Here is a 15,414-nt window from a genome sequence, read left to right as displayed (position 1 = left end):
TCCTCATCAGAAGACCCCCTGCCACGTAGCTTTTCTGCCATGTTCTCCTTGCGTGTGGCGTTGAGAGGCCTATACATATCCTTAAGCCACAGTGGCCGCCTTCTCCCAAAAAAGCCCTCCTAGAACACAGAAAGGGAAATATTAATTCTGCATCTCCCCTGTTTTCTCTGGCCACAGTATTTTACCCTCCTCAAACTTACCTGACTCTCACTTTCCCCTGAGCTTCTCTTATGCAGAAGAAATCGAAAAAAGCCCCTTGGAGAAAAACACACACAGTTAGTGTTACGTGTCACTTTTCATCTCTCGCACAATGTGTTATCTCTGGTCTTATTAGAACTAAACGGGTACCTCAGTCCATAATCACAATGAGCAAAATCACCATAAACGCAGGATCTTGAAATTCATTACAAGCATGCTGGAAGTTCTCTGTGTCTGTCCAAAATGGCCCCCCAGTGTCTCTGGGGAGACCTTTGTATGTGGCTTAACATGGAGTATAGGCGGTATTTTCAGCCCCAGATGCGCTTCACAACAGTCCGCTTCGGACTTAGTTGCACATGCAGCATTTGCTTGGAGTGTGGGTGTGGGGAGAAGGTGCTTTTATTTTCCTGGCTGCTCTGTCCTATAAGTTGAATCACACCAAGTAAACACCTGAACCCAACGAGCAAAGTCATCTATAGCTCTCTGACTTTCACTCTGCAGGCTGTCACTCAGGTGTCAGTGAATTGTGGAATCCGTTTAAAGGCCACGACCAGCAGGGAAGCACAAAATACTCTTTTCGAATACAAACAGAAGAGAAAAAAATCACAGTGCACAATAAGTTTGTTTCAGAAACTACTTATGTCCGTATAGTATGTGTCTACTCAACTGTGACATAAAATGTAGCTCACAGCCCAAGCACAGTCTGTGATCAGTAGAGAAGTCCTCAGTGGAAAGGGACCATCTTCTTCTTGGTAATCACTAGCAGTATGACCATGGGGCAAGATATTTTCCCTTTCTCTTTCTCCAGTTCCTTATTATAAAAGAAAGAGACGGGGCTTCCCTGGTGGCGCAGTGGTTGAGAGTCCGCCTGCCGATGCAGGGGACACGGGTTCATGCCCTGGTCCGGGAGGATCCCACATGCCGCGGAGAAGCTGGGCCCGTGAGCCATGGCCGCTGGGCCTGCGCGTCCAGAGCCGGTGCTCCGCAACGGGAGAGGCCACAATAGTGAGAGGCCCGCGTACCGCAAAAAAAAAAAAAAAAAAAAGAAAGAGACAAACTACTGTCTAAAGTTTCTCTGGTTAAAATTCTATGAGGTTTGGATAAGGGGAATAGAGAGTAGGGGCCTGAAAAACAGTAGGATGAGAAGGGAAGTTTTCTTGCCACTTTCCAGAAGGGACTCATATGTTCTACCTTTCGTCAGCTTTGAGTGAGGCCAGCCCCAGATTCCCCAACCAGGTGGCCCTCCTGACCCCAGAGCCTCCTAGAAGGCCTCTGGACTGGCCTGATGCCTAGGAACCAGGCATCAGGCCAGCAAGAACAGGTACAACCAAAACCTCTCCCCGTCCACCCTCTTTCCTTAAAGGACTAGTGAAAGCAGATGAATGTGTGCCAGTCCTGTTCTAACTCAGCTTGGGCTGGGGAGCTAATTCTGCTGATAAATAAATTAGGGTAAACCATTAGGGTAATTAAACATTCCTCCTGCCTTTGGTGAGGAAATTGAAATTGATGAGTTCTAAGGTCTCCTCTGGTTGTAAAATTCTGCTTTTAAAGACCAATATTTACTTTCTGCTTCTTTTTCTATCTTCCTCTTTTGCAATTCTATGAGAAGAAATCTGTTTTGAAAGAAAACATGATCATGATTATCCATTACAACTATTTCCAAATCCTTATTCATTCCTTTTTACTTTAAATCTTATCTACCCAGTGAGAGGATAACTCTTTTAAGGAAATGAATTCTACCCTGTTTAATAATCCTTTGGCTCTTCCACAGTACCTAACTTAGGGTCTTGCATGTAGCTGGCGATATATTTTATTGACTGTTTTAGATAACGTTCAACAGATAATTCGTAATAAAAACTCTTAGAAGTAGGAAAAGAAAATAATCCTAAGCAGAACCCTAAGCATTGTTTTAAAGTCAAGAACAAGAGTAGGATGCCCAATCATTACTGCTACTATTGATCATTGTGGAGGAGGTCTTAATCAGCACGATAAGAAAAATGAAGCATTGCAAAGAAGAGACAAACATATTTGCATATGAAACGAGGGACCTAAAAAGACCAAAAGAATCAACCGAAATTTTATTGGAAGTAACATGAGTAAGATGGCTCCATACAAAATCAAGAGATCAACATATAAGCCTCAATAGCTTTCCCATATAACACAGCTAACTAAAAAACAGAAGAAACATCCCATTTACTATATCAATAAAAATGCATAAAGTACCTAGGAATAAACTTAACCACAAATTTGTAAGACTTATGTGATGAAAATATTAAAACTTTTCTGAAGGACATTAAGAAGTACTTACATGGCATAAGATACCATCCTCCTAGAATGTTGTAAAGAGGTCAATTCTCCTCAAATGAAACTACAAATTCAATGCAATCCATTTATAGCCAAAACAATTTTTAAATAAACCTGGTCAGCTGACATTTGGTAGAGAATATATGTAAGAATAGTTATAAAATGTATGCAAAAGGAGGTCAAAGAGTAGAAACTTGCCCTACCAGATATAAAATATATTATAGAGCAACTGGAATTAAGGAGTGTGATATTGGTACTGGTACAGGGCAAGATAACTGGATCACAGAATAGAGTCCAGGTGGCGATAGTATAATACACCAGGGAAGAAATGATTTAGTGAAAGATTTGAAAATGATTAGATTGTCATGTAGGGGGAAAAAGTTAGATCCCCTACTTCAACCTCACTAAAAACAAATACAACAAATTCTAGACAGATTATAAAAGTACTTGAAGAAAATATTAGCGATGATTTGTACATCATGAGTTGAAAAAGGTCTGGCTAACAAAAACCACCCCACATGAGCCATGAGGAGAGGACGGGCAGATATGGTGGCAGACTGTCAACACACTTTCTACTCTTCACAGCCTTCGCCCCCTTTTCCCTTGGACTGTTTGTCTTCTTATGGTTGACTAATAAAACTCCTGGGAGTTCCCTGGTGGTCCAGTGGGTAGGGCTTGGCTCTTTCACTGCTGTGGCCCGAGGTTCAATCTCTGGACAGGGAATTAATATCCCGCAAGCTGCACAGATTGGCCAAACCCTGCCACTTCCAAACAAACAAACAAACAAACAAAAAAACCTCTTTATAGTTAAGAAATACTGGCTTTCATTGAATTTCAGTGTTTTGAATCTTTCCAGTGTTTTTGTCTCTAAGGAGACAAGACAAAAGAGTGGAGTAGGGAGCACCAGCTTTGCAGTCAGGTGAAACTGGCTTCTGCTTTTGGTTTGGCCACTGGGGCCTTACATTGATTTCCTTCATCTATGAAGGAGGGATAGTAATATCATCCTCACAGGACTCTGGGCATTAAATCAGACAATATATGGAAAACTCTTCCTCTTACGCTTGGCATGAATCAGTGCTAAGCTGGTGTCACAGACAAGGTGGTGGAATATATCAAAGGCTCTGCTTGTGGCATCAGACTCTGAAGGCTCTTTCCCACCATAAGATTATAGAAATATTGCTTTTATTTTCTTCTAATACCTTTATGTGGTCTTTATTCACATTTATGGAAATACATTTATTAAAGATGAAACATGGGGATCTGCTATTATTTACCCCCCAAATAGTTAGGCAGCTATTCTATCACCATTTATTCATTTTCTTCCACTGATTGCAATATTAAAACATGACATTTCAAAAGTCTTAAGAACACAGGGGTCTATTGCTGGACTCTATGCTACTTCAAATAAATATTGGGTTGCATTATTCCTCACTGTGGGATTGATATAACGCCTCATCTCTCTTCCCTTGAACACCATTATTGTCTACCATAGGAAGAACAGTGCATGGCCCCTGTCCTCAAAAAGTTTATTGTATAAGTGGTGAGAGGTAATAACGGTTAGGACTCCTTGCTTCCACTGCCAAGGGTACAGGTTCAATCCCTACTTGGGGAACTAAGGTCACGCAGGCCAAAAGAAAACCAAACCAAACCAAAACAAAACAAATGCAAGGTCAAACTACATCGAAGTTAAAAACAATAAAAAAGGGACTTTCCAGAAACTCTAAAACTGCAAAAGGCCATATGCCACCTGAGATATAGGGGATACAGTCTGGGCAATGGTCAATGACTAGCAAGCTGACCCCATGCTAGTCCCCAGCCTCCTAGGATCAGAAAGCATACTCTTCCTCACCAAGAAAGAACACATGGCTCCCTGTTGTGGCAGTCTCAGTTTATCAATATCACAGGATTGATCAAAAATCGGAATGCCAAATTATTACTTTACAATGAGAAATACATCTGTTCTACACACAGTGCATCCGTGTCTACACAATCAGAGAATTACCTTCTGTGGAGACAGGCCTCCTTGGCACACTAAAGCACAATCACACAATCGAAGGCTACTTGGTGAGAACAGAATTAGAAAAGGAATCAGCTGAATCCAGAATTTAATGGGAAGGCCTGAGGTAGCTGGATCCATCCATCTCCTCAACAGGCACAGCCTGGCTAGTGGCCCTGACTCTTCATTTATGCTGTCTAAGGTGCCATCTCTATTCTCGGGTAATGTGAGGATGGGCACTGCCCATGTTGGTCTCTCCTCACCTTTTCTATGCTTTCACTAGTGACCAATCCTCCTTCAGATAGACACATTTCTCTTCAGAAGTTAGTACATCATGTCAGGTTAGTACAGTTAGTACATCTCTGCTCAGCTCCATGATGTGCTAACTTGGTGTTTCTCTCTTAGGGGGCTGCCTTTTAAAAAACTGCTTACCACTTTTGTGAGTTCTGAGGGCAGGGGACTGCTATGCTATGGCCCCTAAGAAATGGTGACAAACCTCACAGGACTAGGATCAGGATGGCTGGAGTATTCAGGGAAGGCTTTACAGAGAAAGATATCCGAACTTGAGTTGGCTTTTGAGAGATTCATAGGCGTTCCGCAGGCAAAGCAAAATAAAGGAATTTTAGATGGGCTAAGGCACAGACAAAAGTAGGAATGGGTATGGTGTAACTAGCGTATGGTGAGGAGCTGCTTTGGCTGGAATGGAGGGCTGCCATTACAAGAGAAAAGGTAAATAAAGTAGGTTGGATTAGTAGGGTAGAATCAAGATTGTCAGCTTATTAAAATCACTCTTTTAATGTTAGCAACTGCCTGTTGGGAAAAGTAATAAACCACTATGTAACTGAACAAAAGGTAAACAGGCTAGCTCCAAGAATAGGCTACTATAAATATGACACACTTCAGGGTAGCCTGCTGCAAGATTTTACTTGCAGTGTTTTAATGGAACCTATCTACAGAATTCCTAATACATCAGAGAAGAAAGCTGCTAAGTAAACCTGAGGAATTGATGAGATCACACTTTTATCTTTTAGGCATGTCCTTTTAGCCCTCCAGGGTGACTGATAGCTCCATGAGTATGGGGATCCTATATCTCTCATCACTTCAGCCAAGAAGGAAAGAAATCAACAGTAGAATGAGAGTGATGGGTGAGTACATCAAATCAGCATAGTTGTTTGTGTTGAAGAAATTTTTCTATCATGTCAACTCTGGCCTTCTTATAAACTTAACTTTTCAAAATAGTCCAATGGCTTGTTATCATGGATCCAATTCCATAGAGATCTCCTGGGAGTGGAGTTCCTTTAAAAATCCTGTGGGGACTTCCCTGGTAGTGCAGTGGTTAAGAATCCGCCTGCCAGTGCAGGGGACGTGGGTTCGATCCCTGGTCTGGGAAGGTCCCACATGCTGCAGAGCAACTAAGTCCGTGTGCCACAATTCCTGAGCCTGTGTGCCTAGAGCCCGTATTCCACAACAAGAGAAGCCACCACAATGAGAAGCACGTGCACCGCAATGAAGACCCAATGCAGCCAAAAAAATAAAAATAAAAAAATAAAATTCTGAGAATATACTTTTCAGTAAAAGAACAAAGTGTATCTCACTCCTCATGAATAAAGAGAAGAATCAAGTAGTAGTAGGTGGAAAGGTGGCTTTGATTCTCAGGTTGTAGGTTCTGAATCTGAATTAATTATTGCCCTTACCGCAATGAGACAGAGAATTGTAACCCAAATTGTCACTACTACAGGTACAGATATTGCCAAGATGAGTTTGTTGTTATAGCCATATCCTGGAACTTCTTTTGTGAGCTAAAGAAATAAATAACAGTTTTTTAAAAACAAGGAGATAGAAGGGATGAAAGCTAACCATTCTTAAACCTATTCTAAACAATAGCTAACTATTCTTAAACTACTATAAAACCCAATCCTTTCAGGTGAGCAGCTTCTATAAGAACAAACCAAATTTAATGTTATTAATCTTATCATTAGCATTTTCTTCTACAATTTATTTATCTAGTGTTATGTCCTTTTCTCGTCTACCCTAGGAATAGTGGCACACTGTCTAAATGAGCAAAGTGGGAGATCACTGTCTTAGGCAGGTTCACGGCTGAAGATAAGATACAGACTAGGAGCCTGTGGTATTCCCACTTGGGCTCGTTAATGGCATGTCCTAAACTGAGTAAAAGTCCAGGTCCCATGTGTCAGGGGTTATCCTCACCTCACTTGACTGCTGCTCTTTCTGCTCACTCTGGGCTTCTGTGCTCTCACTGATATAGTTGTCAGCTTTCCACTGGTCCGTATCCCATTCCTCTTTGGCCACCTTTAGTTCTTGCTGCTTTCTGAGAAGCTTCATCAGGAGGCCTGTTCTAGAGATGAGGTTGGCACAGGCCAAGTGCACGTGGGTCTCCAAGCAGTCCATTTTCAAAGTCTGGATAACATGAGAAATGAGCCTTCACACGTCATTGTTGGGGATGAGGGACTGTAGCTGCTGGTTTAGCTGAGTTTCAACTTGATCACCCGGGGATGTGAGCCCTGGGAAAGTGAAGGCTGTGGGCTTAGAAGATAATTCAGTGCCCGTGTTGTGGTGCTCCCAATGTGTTTCCTTGGTGTGTTGAACAGTTGGCATACTGTTGTCTGCAGCAACAGTAGAATGTGCAGTGGAGACGTTCCTATGGGTAGTGTTTCCAGGGCCAGTTCCTCCTGGCAGAGTAGAGTTTCCTGTAGAAATAATTTCTTCAGAAACATTTTGTGCAGCATTGTTTTCTGAAGTAGTGTTTTCTATAGAAGGGTCTGAAAGAGAAAATAATTCTGGAAAAGGATTTTCCTGAGAAGTCACTTCTCTTGAAGATGAAACAGCCTCTCCTGGAGGGGAATTTATGAGACTCCTCGCTGCAGAGAACGGAGGGCTTGCAAGCATCATTCTATTGAGGGAAATTTTCTTTCTGAACTTTCGACTCCTTTTGACTTTGGGTTTCCTGTGGACCCAATGAGACTGAGTTTTATTGAAGATGCATTTATTCCCAGAATGTGAGATTAGTTCAGGAGCCCTAATATTTCTAACTCTAGCCTTTGCAGCTTCTAAAATAAAAATAGTGTTGGATAAGTCTTTTGATCTGCTTTTAAGCTCAGCTGGGGATTTTGGAGGGATGGAGGCAGAAGGCCTGCCCTTGAAGTACGGTTTCAGGGAAGAGGAGTCTGCGGCCTTGTGTTCCTTTACGAATGAAGACTCTGCATTGGAGGACTTTCCCACCAACTTCCTGGGCCTCTGCACCAGGAGAAGCTGTTGCAGCTTTCTTGTGGATGGCCTCCTGAGCTTTTGTTCTTCGGCAGTGTTCCCCACAGATGGCTGGGCATTCAGTTTCCTCCTGACGCTCTCATCTCCCACTGCTTTGAGGTGCATTTTCTGTGCGCCTCTTGGGCCCTTGAGGACGCTGTTCACTCTCAGCAGCTTTTCCTCTGGACTCTCAACCTCTGCTAGGCTGTCTTTCTGTGGCTGGGCAGTTTCCAATATCTTTTGAGAGATGTAGTGTTTAAACATGGCACTTAAAAGGTTGGAACGCGTACGCGTGGCAGGTGTTTCTTCCTTTTTAACCTCATCAATTTTTTCTTGAGTTTCTGCATCTAACAAATTTTCCACAAAATGGAGTTTCCTTAATTTGTTTTTATTAGTTGAATTGTTGGGTACAGGTTTAACAGAAGGGCTCCTGTTTTTCAAAAGGCCCAGCGGCATATCTCTATCTAGTGTATTTGAAAAAAGAAGTTGAATGAATGGTAATAATGGTGATTCCACATCTCCTAGGTTTCCCTCTGAGATATAAGGCAGGACATAATTTAGTGCACTGATAATATCACTTTTATTATTAGAGTCCAGCTGCTCATTCATGAAGCCTGACAAGCTGACAGCACTGTTAGGTGAGGACATCCTCTCTGACTCAATAGTCAGCTCGGTGCTGTTGTTCTTCTTCTGGGCTTGTAACACCTTCATCAACGATCCTCCTGCATTCCCTATAGATGTTTCTTCATCTGTCAAAAAAGAAGGGACTGTTTTTGATCATTGAAAACTGATGGGACAGCATTTTGTCAGTCCACAGCCAAAGAAATTAGGAATCAGTCAAAGTTTGAGTGCCACTTAGGAGAAAAAGAAACCCACACTTTAGCCTATGACTGGCAACAACAAAATGTGAAAAAGGTCTCTCTTGAAAAAGGGGCTATCTACTCAGAAAATTCTGTAGCGTGAAATATAGTAACTATATTCAGGATTACTCCACTGGTTCCCAGGGGCCAGTACTCAAGAAAAGCCAAGGCTGGAAGACAAATATTCCCCTACTCAGCTGGACTCTCTGCAGATCTACTGTGACTCCTCACATTCATATACCCCATCCTGTCCTGCCTCAGAGGCAGAGGAGTGTGAGGCTTCCTCTCTCCACCTCTTCAGTGTGCCTGTGTTCTTGCTGCTATCACAGATGACCATGACAACAACCACCGCTAACAGGTTGTCATGTGGACATGTCCTTCTCCAGCCACCCACCGAGTCCTCTGCTCAGTCCCTGCTTCCATATATCCCAGCCACCATAACAGAAAGCTCTATACAGAAAAAAACACTATGTCCGCCCTGGCTCTTTGCTAAAATTTGGGCAGGGATGTGGGGAATAAGTTAAGGAATTTGCCAGACTGAATGCCAATGTGGAATGTTCAACAAATCAATGGAATAATACTTGAGGTCCTAAACTGGAGAAGGGAAAAAGCAACTTCTGTCAGATGGCTACTTTGCTTTCATTTCATTTTACTTCTAATATTTCCAGCTTTACTTGGGGAACCATCTAAAGCTGTGACTGTGTGAAGGTAATGTGTACCATTGGGTAGCTGGGCTTCTCTTCCAAAAGGATTACAAGTATTTTTGGTAGGGCTCAAAGGAGGAGGGAAGGGTCATGAGAAAGGAGGAGCATGGGCTTGCAGAGAGCCCCAAACTGGGGACAGAGATCAGGGCACTAGGGTCATAGCACTTAACACCTCTGATCTTGTTTTTCCTCACCTGTTAAAAGGAGATTAAAAATGCCTTTTATGCCCACTTCTGGGGGAGAAGGGAGTAATATAATTAGTCAAAAAATTGTTTGGGGAAGTTCCCTGGTGGTCTAGTGGTTAGGACATGGCACTTTCCCTTCTGTGGCCAGGGTTCAACCCCTGGTTAACTAAGGTCGCACAAGCTGTGTGGCACAGACAAAAAAAAATTGTGTTGAAAAATCAGCAGTATTGTCTTTATATAAGTAGCAAAGTGTTATTATTTATGATGTGCTCTAGATCACTGAAATAGACCTGTATTCAAGCTACGTGGGCATGAAAGCACATTTTGGAAGTCATCAAGTTAGTGCCAATACATCTAATATGTAGAAAAATAGTTGAAAGCCCCTGAGTGTTTTGTGGATAGAAAAGCTTGAGATTCAGAGCAAGTTCAGAGCTGCACAGTCTAAGTATAAACTAGCTCTCCCATCCATTAGAAGGGCTAGGTAGCAGCTTCTGGTTATGGAACCAGAAAATCTCAGGCTCCAAATATAGGACATAAAACAGCATCACTTGTACCCTTTATAAAATTGCAGAAACAAACAAAATAAACAAAAATATATTTACACCTGTCTTATAAGACAAAGGGTACTTGAGACCTAATGTATATAAAATCAGTTTACAAACTGTGATGCACTATATGAATAAGTTCTCATTTGCAGAGAGCACAGCATAGGATATGTGGCCATTAATGTGAATTCCCTTCCCCCTTCCATTCCTTTCTCTTGTTCCTTTATGTATGCGGATCAGTTACATTATTAAGCTAACAATGTAACTGAGCTATTATTAGCTTAATAATGTAACCAAGAATCTGATTTTTAGCAAGGGGGTAGTTCTTAGAAACTTAGGGAGCTGAAACTCTGAATGAATTAATTAATATAATGCAATTACATCATTAATTTTAAAATTTATCATTCTTGATTAAAAATAAAAATTAAATAAAAACTAAAAATTTATTATCCCGCAATTGAGACTCACCACAATATGTGACGTCTCTCAGGCATTCACTGTCACAACACATCTTGACTGTCTTACAGACAACCTAATAGTATTTTTAAATTGGCAGAGGAAGCAGGCCATACAGCTAGGTAAGATCCTATAAATGGAAACAGAGGTAATTAAATTCGTGGTAAAAGAGTTACTTAAGTAGGTAGAAGACGTAGGCCAAGGCCACCACAGACCAGTGCAAAAAGGAGTTCTTGGGGCATATGGACTGGAGAGCTGGATAGGGGCCAGTTGGCCAATTGCTGCTCTTGACTGTTGTAAATAAATATAGAGGAGGAGAGAGGTGCTCAACAGAAGGATTAGGATTGCAGTAGATATGGTATGTCTAGAAAAAAGGGAATAGTGATTAGAATTGGGTGACACTGATCTGTAGTTTAATTCAGAAGTATCTCCTTCCAACCCGAAAGCCTCACTTTGGGTTAAGAGTACACAGGAAGAAGGCAGACTTCTAAGAAGAGTCTGAATAATACCGCACCTTCTGGAGTCCCTTTCTCAGTTCCTAATCATGAGTAGTAATATATTAGAAATTAATCAAGTAATAAAAAAGCATCGTGTGGTTAAACAATAACAGAGATCTCATTGGCCAAATCTGGATCATTGGCCAATGACTGGCCAAAAGGAACATTCTAAGGAATAACATTATCATTATAATAAGGTATAACATAGTTAATTTTTTAAAAAGCACATGAGTTCATAATGACACTCAAAATAAAAAGTGGGGGAGCTCTTCTGTATAGAATAATGTCAACTAATAAATGCAAAAGGAATGATAGAATTAGGCAAGTGTCATTTTGCAACTATCAATGTAATAATCGATTCAGACAAGGATTATCATTGATGCTCAGTTGAGTGAAGAGTTGTTTGAAAGTAGGATCTTCATTCATCCCAAAGTATCACCCCACATATTATTTCTCAGTTACCAAGGGGAAAAATAATTTTACAATGGAGAGATATGGAACATACCACCTTAATCAAGTGATCAAACTTAGCACTGGGCCACCTGAAGTGATGAAGTATGAAGAATACATCACCTATATAGTATTCTTCCCCAAAATGTATACTTTGAATCTAATGAGGAAACAGACAAATCCAGATTTTGGGGAAATTTACAAGACAACTGGCTTAGACTCTTCAGAAATGCCAATGTCACAAAAAAACAAACAAAAAAATATTAGGGAAATATTCTAGATTAAAGGAAACAAAGACATGACATGCAATGCCTAATCTTTAATTGGACCTTGTATCAAAACAAAACAGACTTAAAGAATGTTATTGGCTTCTGACCAAGATGAAGTAACAAGGACCAATTTAACCTCCCACCTGAAACAATGAAAACATCAGGCAGAACATATGAAACAACAGTTTTCAAGAAACTGGACCTCAGGCAATAAAGTTCAGTGATCCCCATGAGATGGAAAATAAATGAAGTGATCCCTATAATAGCCCTAACTTATTTCTCTGAGAGAGTTTCCACATCATGGTAAAGGGAAGAGAAGTCCAAGCAGAGACTGGTGGACTCCCTGACTGAGGAAATGGAGCTGAGAGTCTGGGAAAACCAAGGTAACTAGAGTTCACAAAGCAGAGTATCAGAGAGAAAAGAAGTGCACAGACAAAGAACTCTGGGGATATGCAGAGGGATCTCTTGAGAATTCAACAAAGTATTGGTCAATACATTTGTGTGAGGAATTACTTGATGCCAGGAAAAGATCCACATGAAAGGATTAAGAATAACTGGATATCACACAGGGTTGTAGGAATAGTACCTGTTCTTACAAGTCAGACTGGAAAACCTCATGATATTCAGAAAGGACTTGTCTCAGTAGTTGCAAATAATGAGCTCCAGACTAAAGGCTACTTGGACTCCTATCCAAGGAATCTTAAAAACTAGACCTAAAAGAATAAAATTGTTTTGAGTAACTTAATTTCACCCAAACAAATTCCAAGCATTTTACAGGAATATAAATAACTATAGAAAACAATAAACTAAAACTCACAACATCTGGGATTATATGAAAAATTGCCAATCATGCAAAGAAGTAGGAAAATATGATCCATACTGAGGAGAAAAGGCAATCAATCAAAACTAACCCATAATCTATACAGATGTTAGAATCGGCAGAAAAGAACATTTAAAAAGTTATTATACATGAAGAAAAGTTATTATAACTGTTTTTCATATGTTAAGAAACCCCGACTAAACACTGAAAACGTTAAGTCCAGGCATGGAAAATGTAAAACAGACTCAAATTGAGCTTCTAGAGATTAAAAACAATGTCTAAATGAAAAAGATATTGCAGGAGGTTAAAGGCTGATTAGACACGGCAGAAGAAAGGGTCAGTGAACATTAAGGCATAGAAACAGAAACTATCCAAAATGAAACAAAAAGAGTAACAAAACAAAGCAACAACAAAAATGAACAGAGCATCAGTGAGTTGTGCAACAACTTCAAGTGGCCTAATACATGTGTATTTAGAGTCCATGAAGGAGAGGAGAAATACAAATATTTGAAGAAATAATAGCCAAAATTTTTCCACATTGGTAAACACTATAAGCCCACAAAGTCAAGAACATCAATGAACTTTAAGCATAAGAAACATGGAGAAAACTGCACCAAGGTACAAAAAATAAAGAGATTGCTCAAAACCAGCAATAAAGAGAAAAATTTTAAAGCAGCCAGAGGGAAAAACTATATACTACATACAGAGGAACAAAGATAACAATGACAGCAGAATTCTTGTTGGAAACAATGTAAATGGAACTCAGTGGAATAACATCTTTAAAGCAGTGAATTGAATTCTATCAAGCTAGAATTCTATACCCAGATCTGTCAAAACAGAAGCAAAATAAAGACTATCTCAGACATACAAAAGCTGAAAGAATTCATTACTAGTAGACTTTCACTATAAGAAATATTACATTAAGTATTTTTAAGCAGAAGGAAAATGAAACCAGGTTGGAATAAGGATCTACACAAAAGATTAAGAATAGTGGAATTGGGACTGCCCTGGTGGTTCAGTGGTTAAGAATCTGCCTGCCAATGCAGGGGACATGGGTTCGATCCCTGATCCGGGAAGATCCCACATGCCGCGGAGAAACTAAGCCCGTACGCCACAACTACTGAGCCTGCACTCTAGAGCCTATGTGCCACAACTACTGAAGCCCACACACCTACAGCCTGTGCTCTGAACAAGAGAAGCCATCCAATGAGAAGCCGGTGCACCGCAACGAAGTGTAGCCCCTGCTCGCCGCAATCAGAAAAAGCCCAGGTGAAGCAACAAAGACCCAAAGCAGCAAAAAAATAAATTAAAAAGAAATACTTACAAAAAATTTTTAAAGGATTATAGTCATTCAATATATGTCTATGATCACAATGGAATTACATTAGAAATTAACAAATCCGAAAAAGCTCCAAATATTTGGAAACTAAACAATACACTTCTCAGTAACTTTGTGGTCAAAGAAGAAATCAAAAGGGAACTCAGAAACTATTCTGAACTCACGGAAACTGAAAACATAATATGTCAACATCTGGGATATGGCTAACACTGTACTGAGCTTACTCAACTTCCACCTTAAACTGTAAAAATGAGAGCAAATTAATCACAGAGTAAGAGAAGAAAGAACACAATAAAGATCAAAGTAGAAATAAATAAAATGGAAAACAGAAAAATACTATACATATTAAAAGGATAATAAGAGAATACTATAGAATACTTTATACCAATAAATTCAAGATGAAATGGACAAATTCCTTGAAAGACATGCACTACTAAAGTTTATTCAAGAATAAAGATATTAAACAAATTGGATGTGCAGTTGAAAACCTTCCAACAGAGAAAGCTTGAAGTTCAGGTGGCTTAACTGATAAATTCTACCAAACATTTAAGGCATAAAATAATGCCAATTCTACACAAACTCTACCAGAAAGTTTAAGAGAAGGGAATACTTCCCAACTTATTTATAAGGCCAACTTTCACTGTATCAAGATGAGACAATGACATTACAAGAAAACTATAGACCAATATCTCTCATGAACACAGAGGCAAAAATTCTTAACAAAATTTTAGCATATCAAATCCAATAATATATAAAAAGATGATACATCATGACCAAGTGGGGTTTATCTCAAGAATGAAAGGTTGGTTTAATATTTGAAAATCAACTTAACCAACTTAGTACACTAAAAAAGAAAAATCAGGACATCTCTGGTGGGGCACTGGTTAAGAATCCACCTGAGAGTGCAGTGGACATGGGTGGGAGCCCTGGTCCGGGAAGATCCCACATGCCACGGAGCAACTAAGCCCATGCACCACAACTACTGTGCCTGCGTTCCAGAGCCCGTGAGCCACAACTACTGAGCCCATGTGCCACAACTAGTGAAGCCCATGCACCTAGAGCCTGTGCTCTGCAACAAGAGAAGCCACCGCCATGAGAAGCCTGTATAGGGCACTGAAGAGTTGTCCCTGCTCACCACAACTAGAGAAAGCCTGCCTGCAGCAATGAAGACCCAATGCAGTCAAAAATAAATAAACAAATTAAGAAAAGAAAAGAAGAGAAAAATCACATAATCATTGCAATAGATGCAGGAAAAGAATGAAAGAATCTAACATCCATTCCTGATTAAAGAAAAAAACAGCCCTCAGTAGACTAGGAATGGAAGGAGACTTCCTCAACTTGATAAACAACTTCTACAAAAAACTTAACATCATATTTAATGGTGAGGAAAAAGTACTTTCTCTCCAGGATCAGGACAAAGGCAAGGATGTCTGCTCTCATTACTTCTATTTGACATTGCACTGAAGGTTCTAGCCACTGCAATAGGGCAACAAAAAGAAAAGAGATATTCAGAATGGAAAGGAAGAA

The 15,414-nt window shown here is 40.2% G+C and overlaps 1 long non-coding RNA gene across 1 annotated transcript in view; it reads right to left on the bottom strand.

Annotated features, from left to right (window-relative positions):
- Positions 1 to 92: 92 nt before the first annotated feature.
- The window catches only part of LOC308607967, a 95,134-nt gene continuing 79,812 nt past the window's right edge, over positions 93 to 15,414 (bottom strand). The window contains exons 5-6 of the long non-coding RNA XR_014014067.1: positions 201 to 255; positions 93 to 119 (exon numbers count right to left, since the gene is read on the bottom strand). This is a non-coding gene — a long non-coding RNA (uncharacterized lncRNA). The remainder of the gene's footprint in view (positions 120 to 200; positions 256 to 15,414) is intronic.

This window comes from Mesoplodon bidens (genome assembly GCF_964165515.1).
Source record: "Mesoplodon bidens genome assembly, chromosome: 19".
NCBI lineage: Eukaryota > Metazoa > Chordata > Mammalia > Artiodactyla > Ziphiidae > Mesoplodon > Mesoplodon bidens.
Note: the sequence above shows the minus strand (reverse complement) of the source record. Positions and strands in the feature narration are given on the sequence as shown.